This window comes from Papio anubis, chromosome 1, assembly GCF_008728515.1.
Source record: "Papio anubis isolate 15944 chromosome 1, Panubis1.0, whole genome shotgun sequence".
Taxonomy (NCBI): Eukaryota; Metazoa; Chordata; class Mammalia; order Primates; family Cercopithecidae; genus Papio; species Papio anubis.
In genome coordinates, this window is record NC_044976.1 from 7,580,025 (window position 1) to 7,594,472 (window position 14,448).

Sequence of the window (14,448 nt, forward strand, 5' to 3'; positions counted from 1 at the left end):
ATCATAAAAGAATAGAGGAGGCAATTATCAGAAGAGTCACACTTCAACTTCCATCATTTTACCCAAGGGATAGTCAAGTAAAGTAAAACTGCCCTAAGTGTCTTATTTTCTTGGGTCTCTCAACACTCTTTTAGGCAAACACTTGGTCTTCATCAAGAACAAAGAGTTATAGGTGTCTGTTACCTCTAGAAGCAAGGCGGAAAAAAAAAAAATCTAAAACCTTTGGAGAGTCACAGTTTGACATCTTCCTTCTCAGCCTCCTTCTTATATCCCAGCAGTCCTAGCCAATAAAGAATGGTTTAACTCTTCTTTCTGAAAAAAACAAATGATTATCGTTCTTTAGGAAATATATTCCTCCTTCCTCTGAAGACTCAGAAGCAGACCTTTCAGGAGAATTTCTGGATTAGAGTGTGCCATTTCAGCCAAGGGACTTCCTCTACCAGAGTCCAAAGATAACACATTTTAATGAATGCTTGTTGGACTGTTTTCTTTTTTTGACAATTTGAGCGTCTTCAATGAAAGCATGCCAAGCATTACCACAGAATCATCTTAGGGCAGTGCTTTGGTAAACCAAATTAGGAAACTTTAGAAAAGACTAGAAAACTAGTAAGTGAGCTGTACATTTACTTGGAGTTTACCAGAGAAAAAGGAAAATAACATTCCAGTCACAAAGAATAAATCACAGAGAGCTTTAAGGCTTAATTGCCATGTTTTCCCTCCAAAAGAATCAAAAGTTTATCACACCTGTTTCCTAAATTGCCAAAAATGTGAGTTATTGAGAGAAGAGTCATACAATTTTCAGGAATTTCCATTTCTTCTGTTGTTGAACCTTTGAAAAACAACTGCAAGTTGAAGAGAACTCACATGACCTAGAAACTGTTCTGAGTTCTATCAATGTTGAGGAAGCAGATTTTTTTTTTTTTTTTTTTTTAATTTTTTAAACTCTTTTTGTAGAGAGACAGGATTTCCCTATGTTGCCTAGGCTGGTCTCCAACTCCTGGGCTCAAGTGATCCTCCTGCCTTGGCCTCCCAAAGTGCTAAGATAACAGGTGCGAGCCACCATGCGTGGCTGGAAAAAAAATGTTTTCATCCACAGAGTAAAACTCAATGAAGTGGCATAGCACATAGTACATTTCAACTTTCCCCTCTCAAACATTTCAGCCTACACACTCCAATTTCACACTCGATGAAAGCTTAAGTAAAATGTTGGCACAAATGAAAGTTTTAAATCATTTTAGACTGTTAACTAGCACATGTCCTGCAGAAATTTTAAAACTCACTAAATAAATTATAAATACAGTTATGGGAGCAAAGCACACTGTGGAATATAAGGATGTAGAATAAATAGCTATTCAGAAAGTGTGTCCAATTTTTGTCCCACCCCTAAGTCAAGGGGCAAACCATGACCCCATTGTGGGACTGGGCTGTCAAGCACTCTCCCTCCTTGGCTAATGCTCTTCCCTCTGTTCAGAAGACCTTCCCTGCCTTCTCTCCATGGGGCAAACCTGCACCTCTCCTCCAAGATCCAGCTGAGCCTTTACCTCCTCTACGGCCCCTGATCAGAATATCCGAGGCATAAGTTTCTGGAGCTTTCTTTATGCCTTTCTTTTGTTGTTGTTCTTTTTTTTATTTTTTTGAGATGGAGTCTCGCTCTGTCACAGTGGTGTGAACTCGGCTCACTGCAACCTCTGCCTCCCAGGTTCAAGTGATTCTCCTGGGCTGGTCTCAAACTCCTGACCTCAAACAATCCTCCTGCCTCAGCCTCCCAAAGTGCTGGGATTACAGGCATGAGCCACCATATCCAGCCTATTCACACCTTTCTGACACCTACTACTCACTATAATATACTTAACAAGCCTCTTCCCATTCCCCACCCCTCAAGGCAGAGCCTGCAGCCCTGGTCATCCTCTATCCCTGTCACCCACCACAGTGCCCAGCAGACAACAGCACAGTCAGTAGTCATATTTACTAAGGATGTACGTGCCAGACATTATGCTCAGTGCTTTATATAGTATCAACTCATTTCACCCTCACAACAACCCTATGAATAATATAATAATAAACTATAGTATCCCTCCAATCAGTCTTCCCCAGCCTCCTTAGGAGGTTCCTTTTTGTGTGAACAGGCTGTAACCTACAGGACTCTATCCTGGCCATACTGTCATCTCTTTCCTCACACTCTTCCTGGGCAATCTCCAATCCAGGTCTTCAGAGCTCATTCCAGACCCATATATGACAGGCACTTGGATATCTCCTTGTGAGTGTTCTGTACTTAAAATTGGTCATGACCCAAATCTTGTCCATCTCTCTCCCCAAATATGCTCTCTCTTTATGATTCTAACAGAACACTCTGTGTGCAGTCACAGTCTAAATCCAATCAGGGAGACAGAAACTACATGGTAATTTGAACAAGGGAAGATTAAAAATCATTAACTATAACAAGAGATTAATGAGAACTTGGCAAATAAGAAAAAGACCTTGAAAGAACATAGCAATAGCTGACATAAAATATAGTAGCAAATATAATATTATGTAACACAGCATATAATTGCCACCACCCTTAAGGCTGAGACACAGCACCCAAGAAAGAGTTCCCCCAACACTAGGGCTGAGATCCAGACCTTGCTGGAGGGGGATCATACCTGACAGAACTTCAGGAGATCTACTCTGTGAAATTTGCCAGAAATCAGTCCTCTAGAATGCCAAGGAAAGTTGTTTGTGGGGAAGTGTCTCAGTGGAGGCACTCCGCTACCTGGGCAGTAGGAGAGCTGCTGGCCACTAAACTGCAAATGCCTGAGCACTGAAGAAACCCCATGTGCCACATCAGCCTCTCTCGGAACCGGCAAGTAAAACTCTTTCCTCCTCAGTGTCTCTCCAGCACCCTCTACTGACAAAACTTAACATCATGCCAGCTGGCAGAGGAAAAGCAAAAGGCCCAGATTCATTTTCACAGAGCAAGCAATGAAGGACAAACTTCAAGGTGAGAAGCAATAAATCAATAACTGACACAAGCACCATCATCTATCAGTTGTCCAAACCCAAAACCTAGAGGCATCCTTGATTCTTCCTCCAATCATCATGTCCTACAGGCCCTATCTTCTTTCTAAGTAGTTCTTGAATCCATCCACTTCACTCCATCCACTTTACTCCATTATGATTAATGTTAGTAATAGTGATACATTATTGTTTAATTAATTATATTACATTACATAATAATATATTATTGTTAATAATAGTGTTAATGCCCCCATCCAGTTTTACTTGCTTGCTTTTTGTTGTTTTGTTTTGCCTCTGGGCCACTGCACATGGGTTTCCTCTGCCCACAACAGCCTTCCGTCTTTCCCCTATTGCCATATCCACTTTTCAGTTAGCTGATCCTTCATCATTCTTCAGCTCTCAACTGTCTTGCTCCAAGTCAGTTGCCCCTGCTAAGTACACTAAATAGAACCCTCTTCTTCCCCACTGAGAACACTTACCACACATTATTGTACAATCATATGTTGCTTAACAATGGATGTATGTTCATCCTTGTGTGAACATGATACAGTGTAGTTACACAAGCCTAGATGATACCTATGGCCTACTGCTCCTAGACTACAAACCTGTACAGCATGTTGCAGTACTGAATACTGTAAACAACTGTAATACAATGGTATATCTGTCTAGGGCACTTACCATGAATGGAGCTCACTGGAAGTCGCTCTGGGTGAGTCAGTGAGTCAGTGTTGAGTGAATGTGAAGGCCAAGGACATTACTGTACACCACTGTGAACTTTATAAACACTGTGCTTAGGTTACACTAAATTCATCTTTTAAATATTATTCTTTCTTCAATAATAAATCAGCCTTAGTTTACTGTAACTTTTTTACTTTATAAACCATTTTTAAAACTTTTTGACTCCTAATAACTCAGCTTAAAACACAACATGAATACACCATGCAGTTCTACAAAGACATTTTATTTTTATAACCTTATTCTATAAGCTTTATTCTATTGTTAAATTTTTTAACTTTTTAATGTTTCTGTTGAAAACTAACACAAACACACACATTAGTCTAGGCATACACAGGGTCAGGATCATCAATATTGCTCTTGCACCTCCATATCTTGGACCAATGGAAGGTCTCCAGGGGCAATGACACACATGGAGCTGTCATCTCCTGTAACAACAATGCCTTCTTCTGGAATACCTCTTCCAGAATAGCTGGAGGCTATTTTGCAGTTAATTATTTTATATGTAAGTAGAGGATGTACACTCTAAAATAATGATAAAAAGTACACTGTAGTAAATACATAAACCAGTAAAACAATCATTTATAATCACTATCAAGTATTATGTACTGTCCATGATTGAATGTGGTATACTTTTATATAACCGGCAGCATACTAGGTCTGCTTACACCAGCATCACCACACACACACGAGTAATATACTGGGCTACAACCTTATACCACATACAATGTAACTAAGCAATAGGAAATTTTCACCTCCATTATAATCTTATGGAACCAATGTCATATATGTGGTGTGGTCCACGATTGCCCAAAATTTCTTTACACAGCACATGACCAAAATTCCTTATTAACTAACTCTCATCATTCATACTTTTACCTCTATGAAGGCAAGAAAAATTTCTTAATCACTGAATCCCAAAGAGTTAGCAAGATGTCTAGAACAAAGCAGACACTCAATATCAGCTCAGTTGATGAATGTTGAATGAAGGGGAGTGACATGGTTAGGCGTTTGTCCCCACCCAAATCTCATCTTGAATTATAAACCCCATAATCCTCATTATCCCCACATGTCAAGAGAGAGACCAGGTGGAGGTAACTGAATCGTGGAGCCAGTTTCTTCCATGCTGTTCTCGTGATGGTGAGTGAGTTCTCATAAGGTCTGATGGTTTTATAAGGGGCTTTTCCCCACTTCGCTCAGCACTCACTCTGTCCTGCCACCCTGTGAAGAAGATGCCTTGCTTTCCCTTCACCTTCCGCCATGATTGTAAGTTTCCTGGGGCCTCCCCAGCAGTGTGAAACTGTGAGTCAATTAAATCTATTTCCTTTATAAATTACCCAGTCTTAGTTCTTTATAGCAGCGAGAACAGACTAATACGAGGGGAAACATTTTATGAAGCGAATAACAACGTAAAAGGAGAAAATTTTGGCTTTGACATTGTATCTGATATGTTGATCAGTATACATGCAATAAAATTATTACACATATGTAACTCTAAGGATAAGGAGACAATGCCTTTGTCTCATGCCTAACAATTAAGATAAAGTAAAATATCAAGTCTATTCCTCAAAAGAAAAAAAACTAATTCAACCAGCTGGCAATTATAAATTTGTATGATTTCAGTATACTGTATGCAGATGAGGAAAAAGACTGTTAGTTTTCAAGGTGAACCGTGCCATCCCAGTGTAGTACGTATATATCAAAGGATTCTGTTTATTTACACCCAATAATGAAAATCAAATATTACAACATGACATTCCATAGCACACCATGCTTCTACAGTAGAAAATCAATACATCCTATTTGTTTTCAGTAACTTGTTTACCCAATCACAGTTCTAGAATCATTATGCAATGCAAACAGTCTTCTAAAGCACTCTGACCCATATGAAATAAAAACTAGGTCCTCTCTGACACTCCCAAAGGGAGTATCTCTCTGGCTAACTCCAGGAATTTGCTCAGGGATTTATGGAGCAGACTGTAGAGCTGAATTGGTATATAAAGTTACTTTGCGGCTGGGCGCGGTGGCTCAAGCCTGTAATCCCAGCACTTTGGGAGGCCGAGACGGGCGGATCACGAGGTCAGGAGATCGAGACCATCCTGGCTAACACAGTGAAACTCCGTCTCTACTAAAAAAATACAAAAAGCTAGCCGGGCGAGGTGGTGGGCGCCTGTAGTCCCAGCTACTCGGGAGGCTGAGGCAGGAGAATGGCCTAAACCCGGGAGGCGGAGCTTGCAGTGAGCTGAGATCCGGCCACTGCACCCCAGCCTGGGCGACAGAGCGAGATTCTGTCTCAAAAAAAAAAAAAAAAAAGTTACTTTGCCACTCTGGGAGGAAACTTAGCCAAATCCGCAATAGTAAGTAGCAATCTCATCCACTCAATGGCTAGGGGAAATATATTCAGGACTGGTAGAACTCACACAAGCCAAAGCACTAAAATATACAAAGTACAACCACCAGGGGCGCTGGCTCACACCTGCAATCCCAGCACTTTGGGAGGCCAAGGCAGGTAGATCACTTAAGCCCAGGAGTTCAAGACCAGCCTGGGCAACATGGCAAAACCCTGTCTCTACAAAACATACAAAAATTAGCCAGGCATGATGGCTAAAATTAGCCAGACATGATGGTTAAAAATTAGCCAGGTGTGATGCGGTATCCCTGTAGTCCCAGCTACTCGAAGGGCTGAGGTGGGAGGATCACCTGAACCTGGGAGGTTGAGGCTGCAGTGAGCTGTGATCATGCCACTACATTCCAGCCTGGGTGCAGAGTGAGATCCTGTCTCCAAAAAAAAAAAAAAAAAAGGTATAATCTTGAAGATTTAAGCTCTTTTGTTGTTATTGTTTATTTATATCATTCTCACAGTCTAAAGGGGGAAACAAACTTAGGATACAGACAGACATTATTTCAGCAACTCGGTAATTGTTTAATCCTCGAGATATATTGTGGACAACTGTATGATCTTACTTAAAAGTGTGTGAGTTTATTACACACTTGTTTAAAAAAGACATAGTAAGTATGCCGTTTATTCAAGCTGGGCACAGTGGCTCACACCTATAATCCCAGCACTTTGGGAGGCTAATGTGGGAGGACTGCTTGAGGCCAGGAGTTTGAGAACAACCTGGGCAACAAGGCAAGACCCCGTCTCTACAAAAAATTTTAAAAATTAGCCAGATGCAGTGGTGCGTGCCGGTAGTCCTATTTTTTTTGAGACAAGGTCTCACTCTGTCATCCAGGCTGGAGTGCGGTCGCAGAATTTAGGCTTACTGAAACCACCACCTCCCAGGCTCAAGCAATCCTCCCACCTCAACCTCCCAAGTAGCAGGGACTAGAGGCGTACACCACCACACCAGGCTAATTTTTGTAATTTTTTTTTTTTTTTTAAAGTAAAGACAGGATTTTGCCATGTTTGCCAGGCTGGTCCCAAACTCCTGGCCTCAAGGAATCTCTGGCCTCCCAAAGTGCTGGGATTATAGGCGTGAACCACCGTACCTGGCCACTCTTGGCCATATTTAAACTATTTTTATTCCAACTGATGTATATTTCATCTTCTATAACATGTATAGACATGCATAGTCTAATCAAGAAAATCTTGTCAATAAAATGAAACTTAACAAGGGCCTCGGGGATATTCTCTCTACCAAGACTGATCTTTTCCTTTACTTCTACAGGGCTCAGTCCCTCACTTATCTGCTAAAATGTCAGCTTTCCCCAATCGTTCTTTAAGCCCACCACGACCACTTACTCCCTCAGCCAAATCTCAGCTTGCCATTTCCCCTGTGCCTGCTTGGTTTTTCTCCACAGCACTTTTCACCATCAAATCTTTACTTATTTGTATATTACTGTCTGTTTTCTCCCACTAGAATATTTTCTCCATGAATTAAGGAATATTTGGGTTTGTTTCACTCACTGTTGCTTCCTCAGCACTTAGAACTGTGTGCTGAAGCACAGTAAGTGCTCAATAAATAGTGACTGAATGAAAGAAAATAGACAGTCCCGGAAATTAATCTTAATACTGACGCTGTGAAATGAAAAGCTCTCCAAGTGGGAGTGGACATACATTTAAGAGATGATTCCCTTTCATTTAACTTAAAGCCCAAAGGACTTTTCAGAATGAAATTGTTATTCCAACTATACCCAAAAATCATTAAGGCTGCCCCTGAGTGCTCACATACATTTTAACAAAAAGCAAGGAATTCTATGTCCTGCTAAAGCAATGGAAAAAACCCTGGTGTAGAAAATGTAAACTGCTTAAGTTTCATATGTGGGTAGTAACGATGTTACACCACACCACTCAAACATTATGAAGGTCACATTAACCACAGGGAGAATTCCGTTTCACCTTTGTTTCTCCACATACACGTCCTCTAATACTACAACTCTTCACAAACACTATATTAGCTGCATTCTTAAACATGTCTGCTATCTAAAACATACACAGCAAAATAACTGATGGGTACATTCTCAATCAGGTAATTCTGATAGAAAAAGTATACCATCCAGTGTGCCATCTGGCCATTAAAACAATAGGTAAGACAGAACTGATCTAAATAGCTCATAATATGGTCTAAAAGAGATCACCTTCAAATTTTAGTGATAAAATAAGAAAACAGAAATAGAGGTGTTGATCAGTTAACAAAAGTCAGTAAGCTAAAATGTACAAAGTTCCACACTGCATTTTGTGGTAAGAGACAAAAGAAATAAAATATATGTTCTCCATACAGAAAGACTTCTTAAATCAACTGAGATGAAATAAATAGTATGTACAGGATAATGGAGACAAATGCCCATAGTCTAAAATGGAAAACTTCAAAATCACCTAGACCCAAGAAAACAGAAATCACATATTAGGACAATTTGATTTTCCCATGACATGCATGGCGCTGTGGATGCAGTTTATCCCACCTCCAGTCAAGCGAGTCCATGAATAGAAACTCTCAGGTATAAACCACTCCTCCACCACTTCACCCTAGCGTATTCTAGTGACTTTCATGGTGATATGGTTTGGCTGTGCCCCCACCCAAGTCTCATCTTGAACTGTAATCCCCATAATCCCCATGTGTCTAGAAAGAGACTTGGCAGGGGGTGATTGGACCATGGGGCCATTTGCCCCACGATGTTATGGAGATGTTGAGTGCTCAGGAGATCTGAGGGATTTGTAAGTGGCTCTTCCCACTTCGCTCCTCACTCCCTCCTACCGCCTTGGGAAGGTGCCTGCTTTGCCTTTTGCCATGACTGTAAGTTTCCTGAGGCCTCTCCAGCTACATAGAATTGTGAGTCAATTAAACCTCTTTCCTTTATAAATTAAACAGGCTCAGGTATTTCTTTATAGCAGTGCAAAGACAGACTAATACACATGGTTATGTTTTTCTCAACCACTGACACTTGGCATGTCCAGCTATTATAATTTCATTTCTATCTCCCAAATGGTTTTCAATCTGTCCCATTCCATTCCAGACTACCCTTGGCCTAGGTTCAGCTGTCATGATCGCCTGGCTAAACTACTGCAAAAAGAGGTGTGATGAGATTATACTCCTGCTTAAAACTTCTACAGGATTCCATCGTTCACTGAATGAAGTCTAAACTCCTTAATACTCTAATATATGGATTGGACCTCTGGCCTCAGCCCCTTCTCCTCCATGCTCCAACCCTCCATGTCTTGGCATACATACTTTTCCACCCCCTAACATATATTCCCTTTCTTTTCTGTTTTAAAACATCTTTCTTACTGGCCATGAACGGTGGCTCACACCTGTAATACTAGCACTTTGGGAGGCTGTGGCAGGAGAATCGCTTGAGCCCAGGAATTCAAGACCAGCCTAGGCAACACAAGGAGAGCTCATCTTTACAAAAAATAAAAATTAAAAATTAGCCAAGCATGGTAGCACATGCCTGTGGTCCCAGCTACTCGAGAGGCTGAGGCAGGATTGCTTGAACCCAGGAAGTTGAGCCTGCAGTGAGCCATGATCCTGCATTGCAGCCTGGGCTACTGAGCAAGAGCCCATCTCTTTTGAAAGGGTCCAGTTTAAATGTAACCTCTGTGAAAATTTCTTTGATCCTTACAATCAGAATTATTTGTTGCCTTCAGGGTACTGCCAAAGTACTCTGTTTATATCTCTGTTCAAAGAGATTGTATCTATGTTAATGGAAATCATAGTCTGATGATAGCTTTTGTCTGTTTAACAAAGCACCCTCCTCACCCACTTTATTCTAGGAAACTACCACTTCATATGGGGACCTAATAACATGTAGTTTGGGTGGATCCAGGGTTGCTCACCATACTAAATCCTCCTGGCCACCATGACTTGTTCAAGAATGGGCCCGTGTCTCAGGAAGAACCACTGAGAACCCTCCCCATAACTTCTGCTAGAACCACCAGAAGAAGAAGAAGGGAAAAAAAAGGATCTCTTTTTGCTGGATCCGCTAGCAACAGGGATGAGGCCTAGAGCTACAGACAGCCATCTTCGCTGTAACATGAGGAAAGTCTGATAAACCCACTGAAAAAGCTGAAAATACTCTAAGTTGAAAATGCATTTAATAATTTAATACACTTACTTTACCAAACATCACAGCTTGGCCTATCCTGCATGATATTTGCTCGCAACACTTACATTAATCTACAATTGGGCAAAATCATCTAATACAAAGCCTATTTTATAATAAACTTGAGTATCTCATGTAACTTATTGAATACGGAAAGTAAAACACGAAATGGTTATATGGTACTCAAAGTATGGTTTCTATTGACTGTGTATCATTTTTGCACCATCATAAAGTTAAAAAATTCTAAGTCAAAGCATCATAAGTCAGAGACTATACTGACATACAAGTCGTGATTGTGGTCTGACTTACATTATAATTAATTGTACTCAGGGCCAAATTAACAGCTACAAGAGGACACCTGGCAGATAAGAGAAACAGCAAGAAGGCCTGTGTGGCTGCAGCAAGCAAGTGTGGGGGTGTGTATCGGGGTCGGGGGGCAGTGAGAAAGAAGGAGGGCAGACAGGGGAGGGGTGGTGGGGAGGGTGGGAGAGAGAAGGAGGGCAGACGGGAGGGAGGAGGAGAGAAGGGAGATGAGGGGAAGCGAGAGAGAGACAGAGGGAGCAGGAGAGAGAAAGACAGAGACAGAGACAGAGACAGACACCCCCAAGATGGCATTGTGAAAGGTCAAGCCACTGCAAAGTCCCAAGCAGAAGAGGGACAGGATCTGACTTAACTTTCTTTTTTGTTTTTTGTTTTATTGAGATGGAGTCTCACTCTGTTGCCCAGGCTGGAGTGCAGTGGCACAATCTTGGCTCACTGCAAGCTCCGCCTCCCGGGTTCATGCCGTTCTCCTGCCTCAGCCTCCCAAGTAGCTGGGACTACAGGCGCCCACCACCACACCCGGCTAATTTTTTGTATTTGTAGTAGAGACGGGGTTTCACGGTGTTAGTCAGGATGGTCTCAATCTCCTGACCTCGTGATCCACCTCCGTCTGCCTCAGCCTGCCAAAGTGCTAGGATTACAGGCATGAGCCACTGCGCCCAGCCCTGACTTAACTTTTAAAAGGATCTTTAGGCTTGCTGTGTTGTGAAAACAACTGGCATGGGTGTGGGTGTGGAAGTGGGAGGTGGGCAGGGAGAACAAGACCCGTTAAGAACCTGCTAGGGAGCAGGCGCAGTGGCTCACGCCTGTAATCCCAGCACTTTGGCAGGCACAGGTAAGCGGACTGTGAGGTCAGGAGATACAGACCATTCTGGCTAACACTTGGTGAAACTCCATCTCTACTAAAAATACAAAAAATTAGCCAGGCATGGTGGTGGGCGCCTGTAGTCCCAGCTACTCAGGAGGCTGAGGCAGGAGAATGGTGTGAACCCAGAAGGCGGAGCTTGCAGTGAGCCGAGATGACGCCACTGCACTCCTGCCTGGGCGACAGAGCGAGACTTTCTCCCAAAAAAGAAAAAAAAAAGAAAAAAAAAGAAAAAAAGAACCTGCTAGGGTAACCAGGCCAGAAGTGATGAAGGCTCAAAGAAGGTTTTATCCGATTTTTTTTAAACATCCTGATTTTTTTTTTGCTACCAACTACAACTTTGGAAAGACAGATAAATCAACACATGATATTCATACTTGATTTACTGAGTATCTACTATATTTAAGACACTCTAATTATTACCTTATCTAGTTACAGAACTATCTTCTTAAACTTAAACCCATATGCAGTGAACTGGAATTCTCTAAATATCCCATATACATTTTACCCCCAAAACCTAATCCTCCCTTACTCTCTTATCTGTTTATCTCATTGATGTTATTTCCTGTCCTAGTTGTTACTAAAGATAATAAGAGAGGAGGTATATCTGAGACAGAGCTTCGCTGTGTCGCCCAGGCTGGAGTGCAATGGCACAATGTCAGCTCACTGCCGAGAACTCCGCCTCCCGGTTTCAAGCAATTCTTCTGCCTCAGCCTCCCGAGTAGCTAGGATTACAGGTGTATGCCACCACACCCAGTTAATTTTTGTATTTATTTTAGTAGAGATGGGGTTTCACCATGTTGGCTAGGCTGGTCTCAAACTCCTGACCTCAAGTGATCCGCCCACCTCAACCTCCCCAACTGCTGGGATTACAAGCGTGAGCCATCACTCCCGGCCATAACTTTCTATATTACTTAAGTAGTTATATACAACTACACATAATTTCATCTAAAGTTCAAGACAATTCTGAGAGAGAAACACCCTTATTTACCTCTACCATTTTACAGGTAATGAAACTAAGTTTAGAAAAATGAAGTAACTTGCCAAAAGTTATTATGCTGGTAAATAGTGGAGCTGAGACTCAAACGTGGGATTCTAACTCATCCATAGTCACTTAAGTCAGAAACCTGGGAATTATCTTAGACTCTTCTCTCAGCCCCACGCCAGATACCCTCTCTCATTCACTCTCACACCATCACTACCTTAGTTCAGAGCTTCCCCATCTCTAAACTCAGTTACCACAATAGTCCCACAGGTTATGTTGCTGTATCTTGTACAGCCCTCCCCTTCCATCCATTCTCCATGCTATCATCAGATACTCTCTTCAGTTCCAAACACAAGCTTTGTGCTCCAACCCAAGTATATGGTTAGGAACCCTACAGATTATGGGAACAGAACCAAAAGTGTCAAGAGCTTTCTTCATCAGTATGCATGCATTAATTCCAGGACGAGTAACTTACCAAGCAATTTTTGGTAGCATCCCAACTTCAACATTCTCATTAACATTGGCAAGTATGAAAAACCTGGTGATTGCTCAATTTCTCCTTTTGTCTTTCTTCCCAACCCCAAAGGTGTGGACTTTAAGCATTTCAAGGACCTCATCAGACTTAGTCCCACCTTCCTATATTACTCCTTTCTTTTCTTATCCAATCAAAACTTCCATTCCTAAAAGGCCCAAATAGGTCTTGTTTCATAATGAGGTATCAGAAGATACATATTTTAAAAAGAGGATCTAATTAAGTAAGTAGGTCTCTATTCTGGCATTTCATAGGCATGGGGGACAGCGATGATGGTAATAATAATGGCTAACATTTATCACGATCTCGGTAAGCTGTGAGCCAGGTACTGTTTTACTTGCTTTACAAGTACTTACTTATCTGTTCCTTTAATAATCAAAACCACTCCATCAAGTGGGTATAATTATTATTATTATCACAATTTTTGGATAAGGAATTGAAGAGCTGGAGGAGTTAAGTAACATGCCCAAGGTCCCCCAATCTAGTAAGCAGTGCCAGCGCTCCTAACCACCTCATACTAACAACTTCACTATAATGGTAGACTCCAACAGAGATATATGAAGGAGATCACTGTGAGCTTATTCATTCATTTTTAAAATATTTCTTGGGAGTTTATTATATTCTGAGAATTATTCCTGCCACTGGGAATTTAATTGTAGATAATTTCACAAGAAAGGCATCAAATAATACATAAGTAAAAAGCAAAAGAACACAATTTTTTATTCTGGGAAAAAAAAAAAAAGGATAAGGTGATGTAGAGTAATGCGCTACTTTAGACTGGAAGCCAAGGAGAGCCTCCCTAAGGAATAATATTGAAATGAGATCTAAATTATAAAATGAAGCAAACAAAGAAAAAACCTGATGGAACCACATTGAGGCAATTATGATGAATGCAATACACCTCAGTGAGAGTTAGCTTGTTAGTTCCTAAAACAACAGAAAGGACAGGAGGCCACTGTGACTGACGCTAAGGGAGCAAGTGGAGAGTGGTCACAGTTATATCAGAGACTCAGAAGTGTCAGCTATGCTGGCACACAGCCATAGGAAGAAAAAATCTGTATTTTATTCTCAGCAGAATGAGAATCTGAAGGGTTTTAAGTAAGAGAATGAGGTGATCTACGTTTCTGAAAAAGCAATCCCACTCCTCCAACTCTGTGTAAAGAATGAACTACAGGTCAGGCGCAGTGGCTCACACCGGTAATCTCAGCACTTTGGGAGGCCAAGGCAGGTGGGTAACTTGAGATCAGGAGTTTGAGACCAAGCCGGCCAACACAGCGAAACCTCATCTCTACTAAAATTACAAAAATTAACCAGGCATGGTGGCAGGCACCTGTACAGAGCGAAACCTCATCTCTACTAAAAATAGAAAAATTAGCCAGGCGTGGTGGTGGGCACCTGCAACACCAGCAACTCAGGAGGCTGAGGCAGGAGAATAGCTTGAACACAAGAGGCCGAGGTTACAGTGGGCCAACA

The 14,448-nt window shown here is 41.6% G+C and overlaps 1 protein-coding gene across 3 annotated transcripts in view; it reads right to left on the bottom strand.

Moving 5' to 3' along the window:
* RERE (arginine-glutamic acid dipeptide repeats) overlaps positions 1-14,448 on the bottom strand; it is a 465,254-nt gene that overhangs the window by 379,855 nt on the left and 70,951 nt on the right. The gene's annotated exons all lie outside the window — the stretch shown is intronic.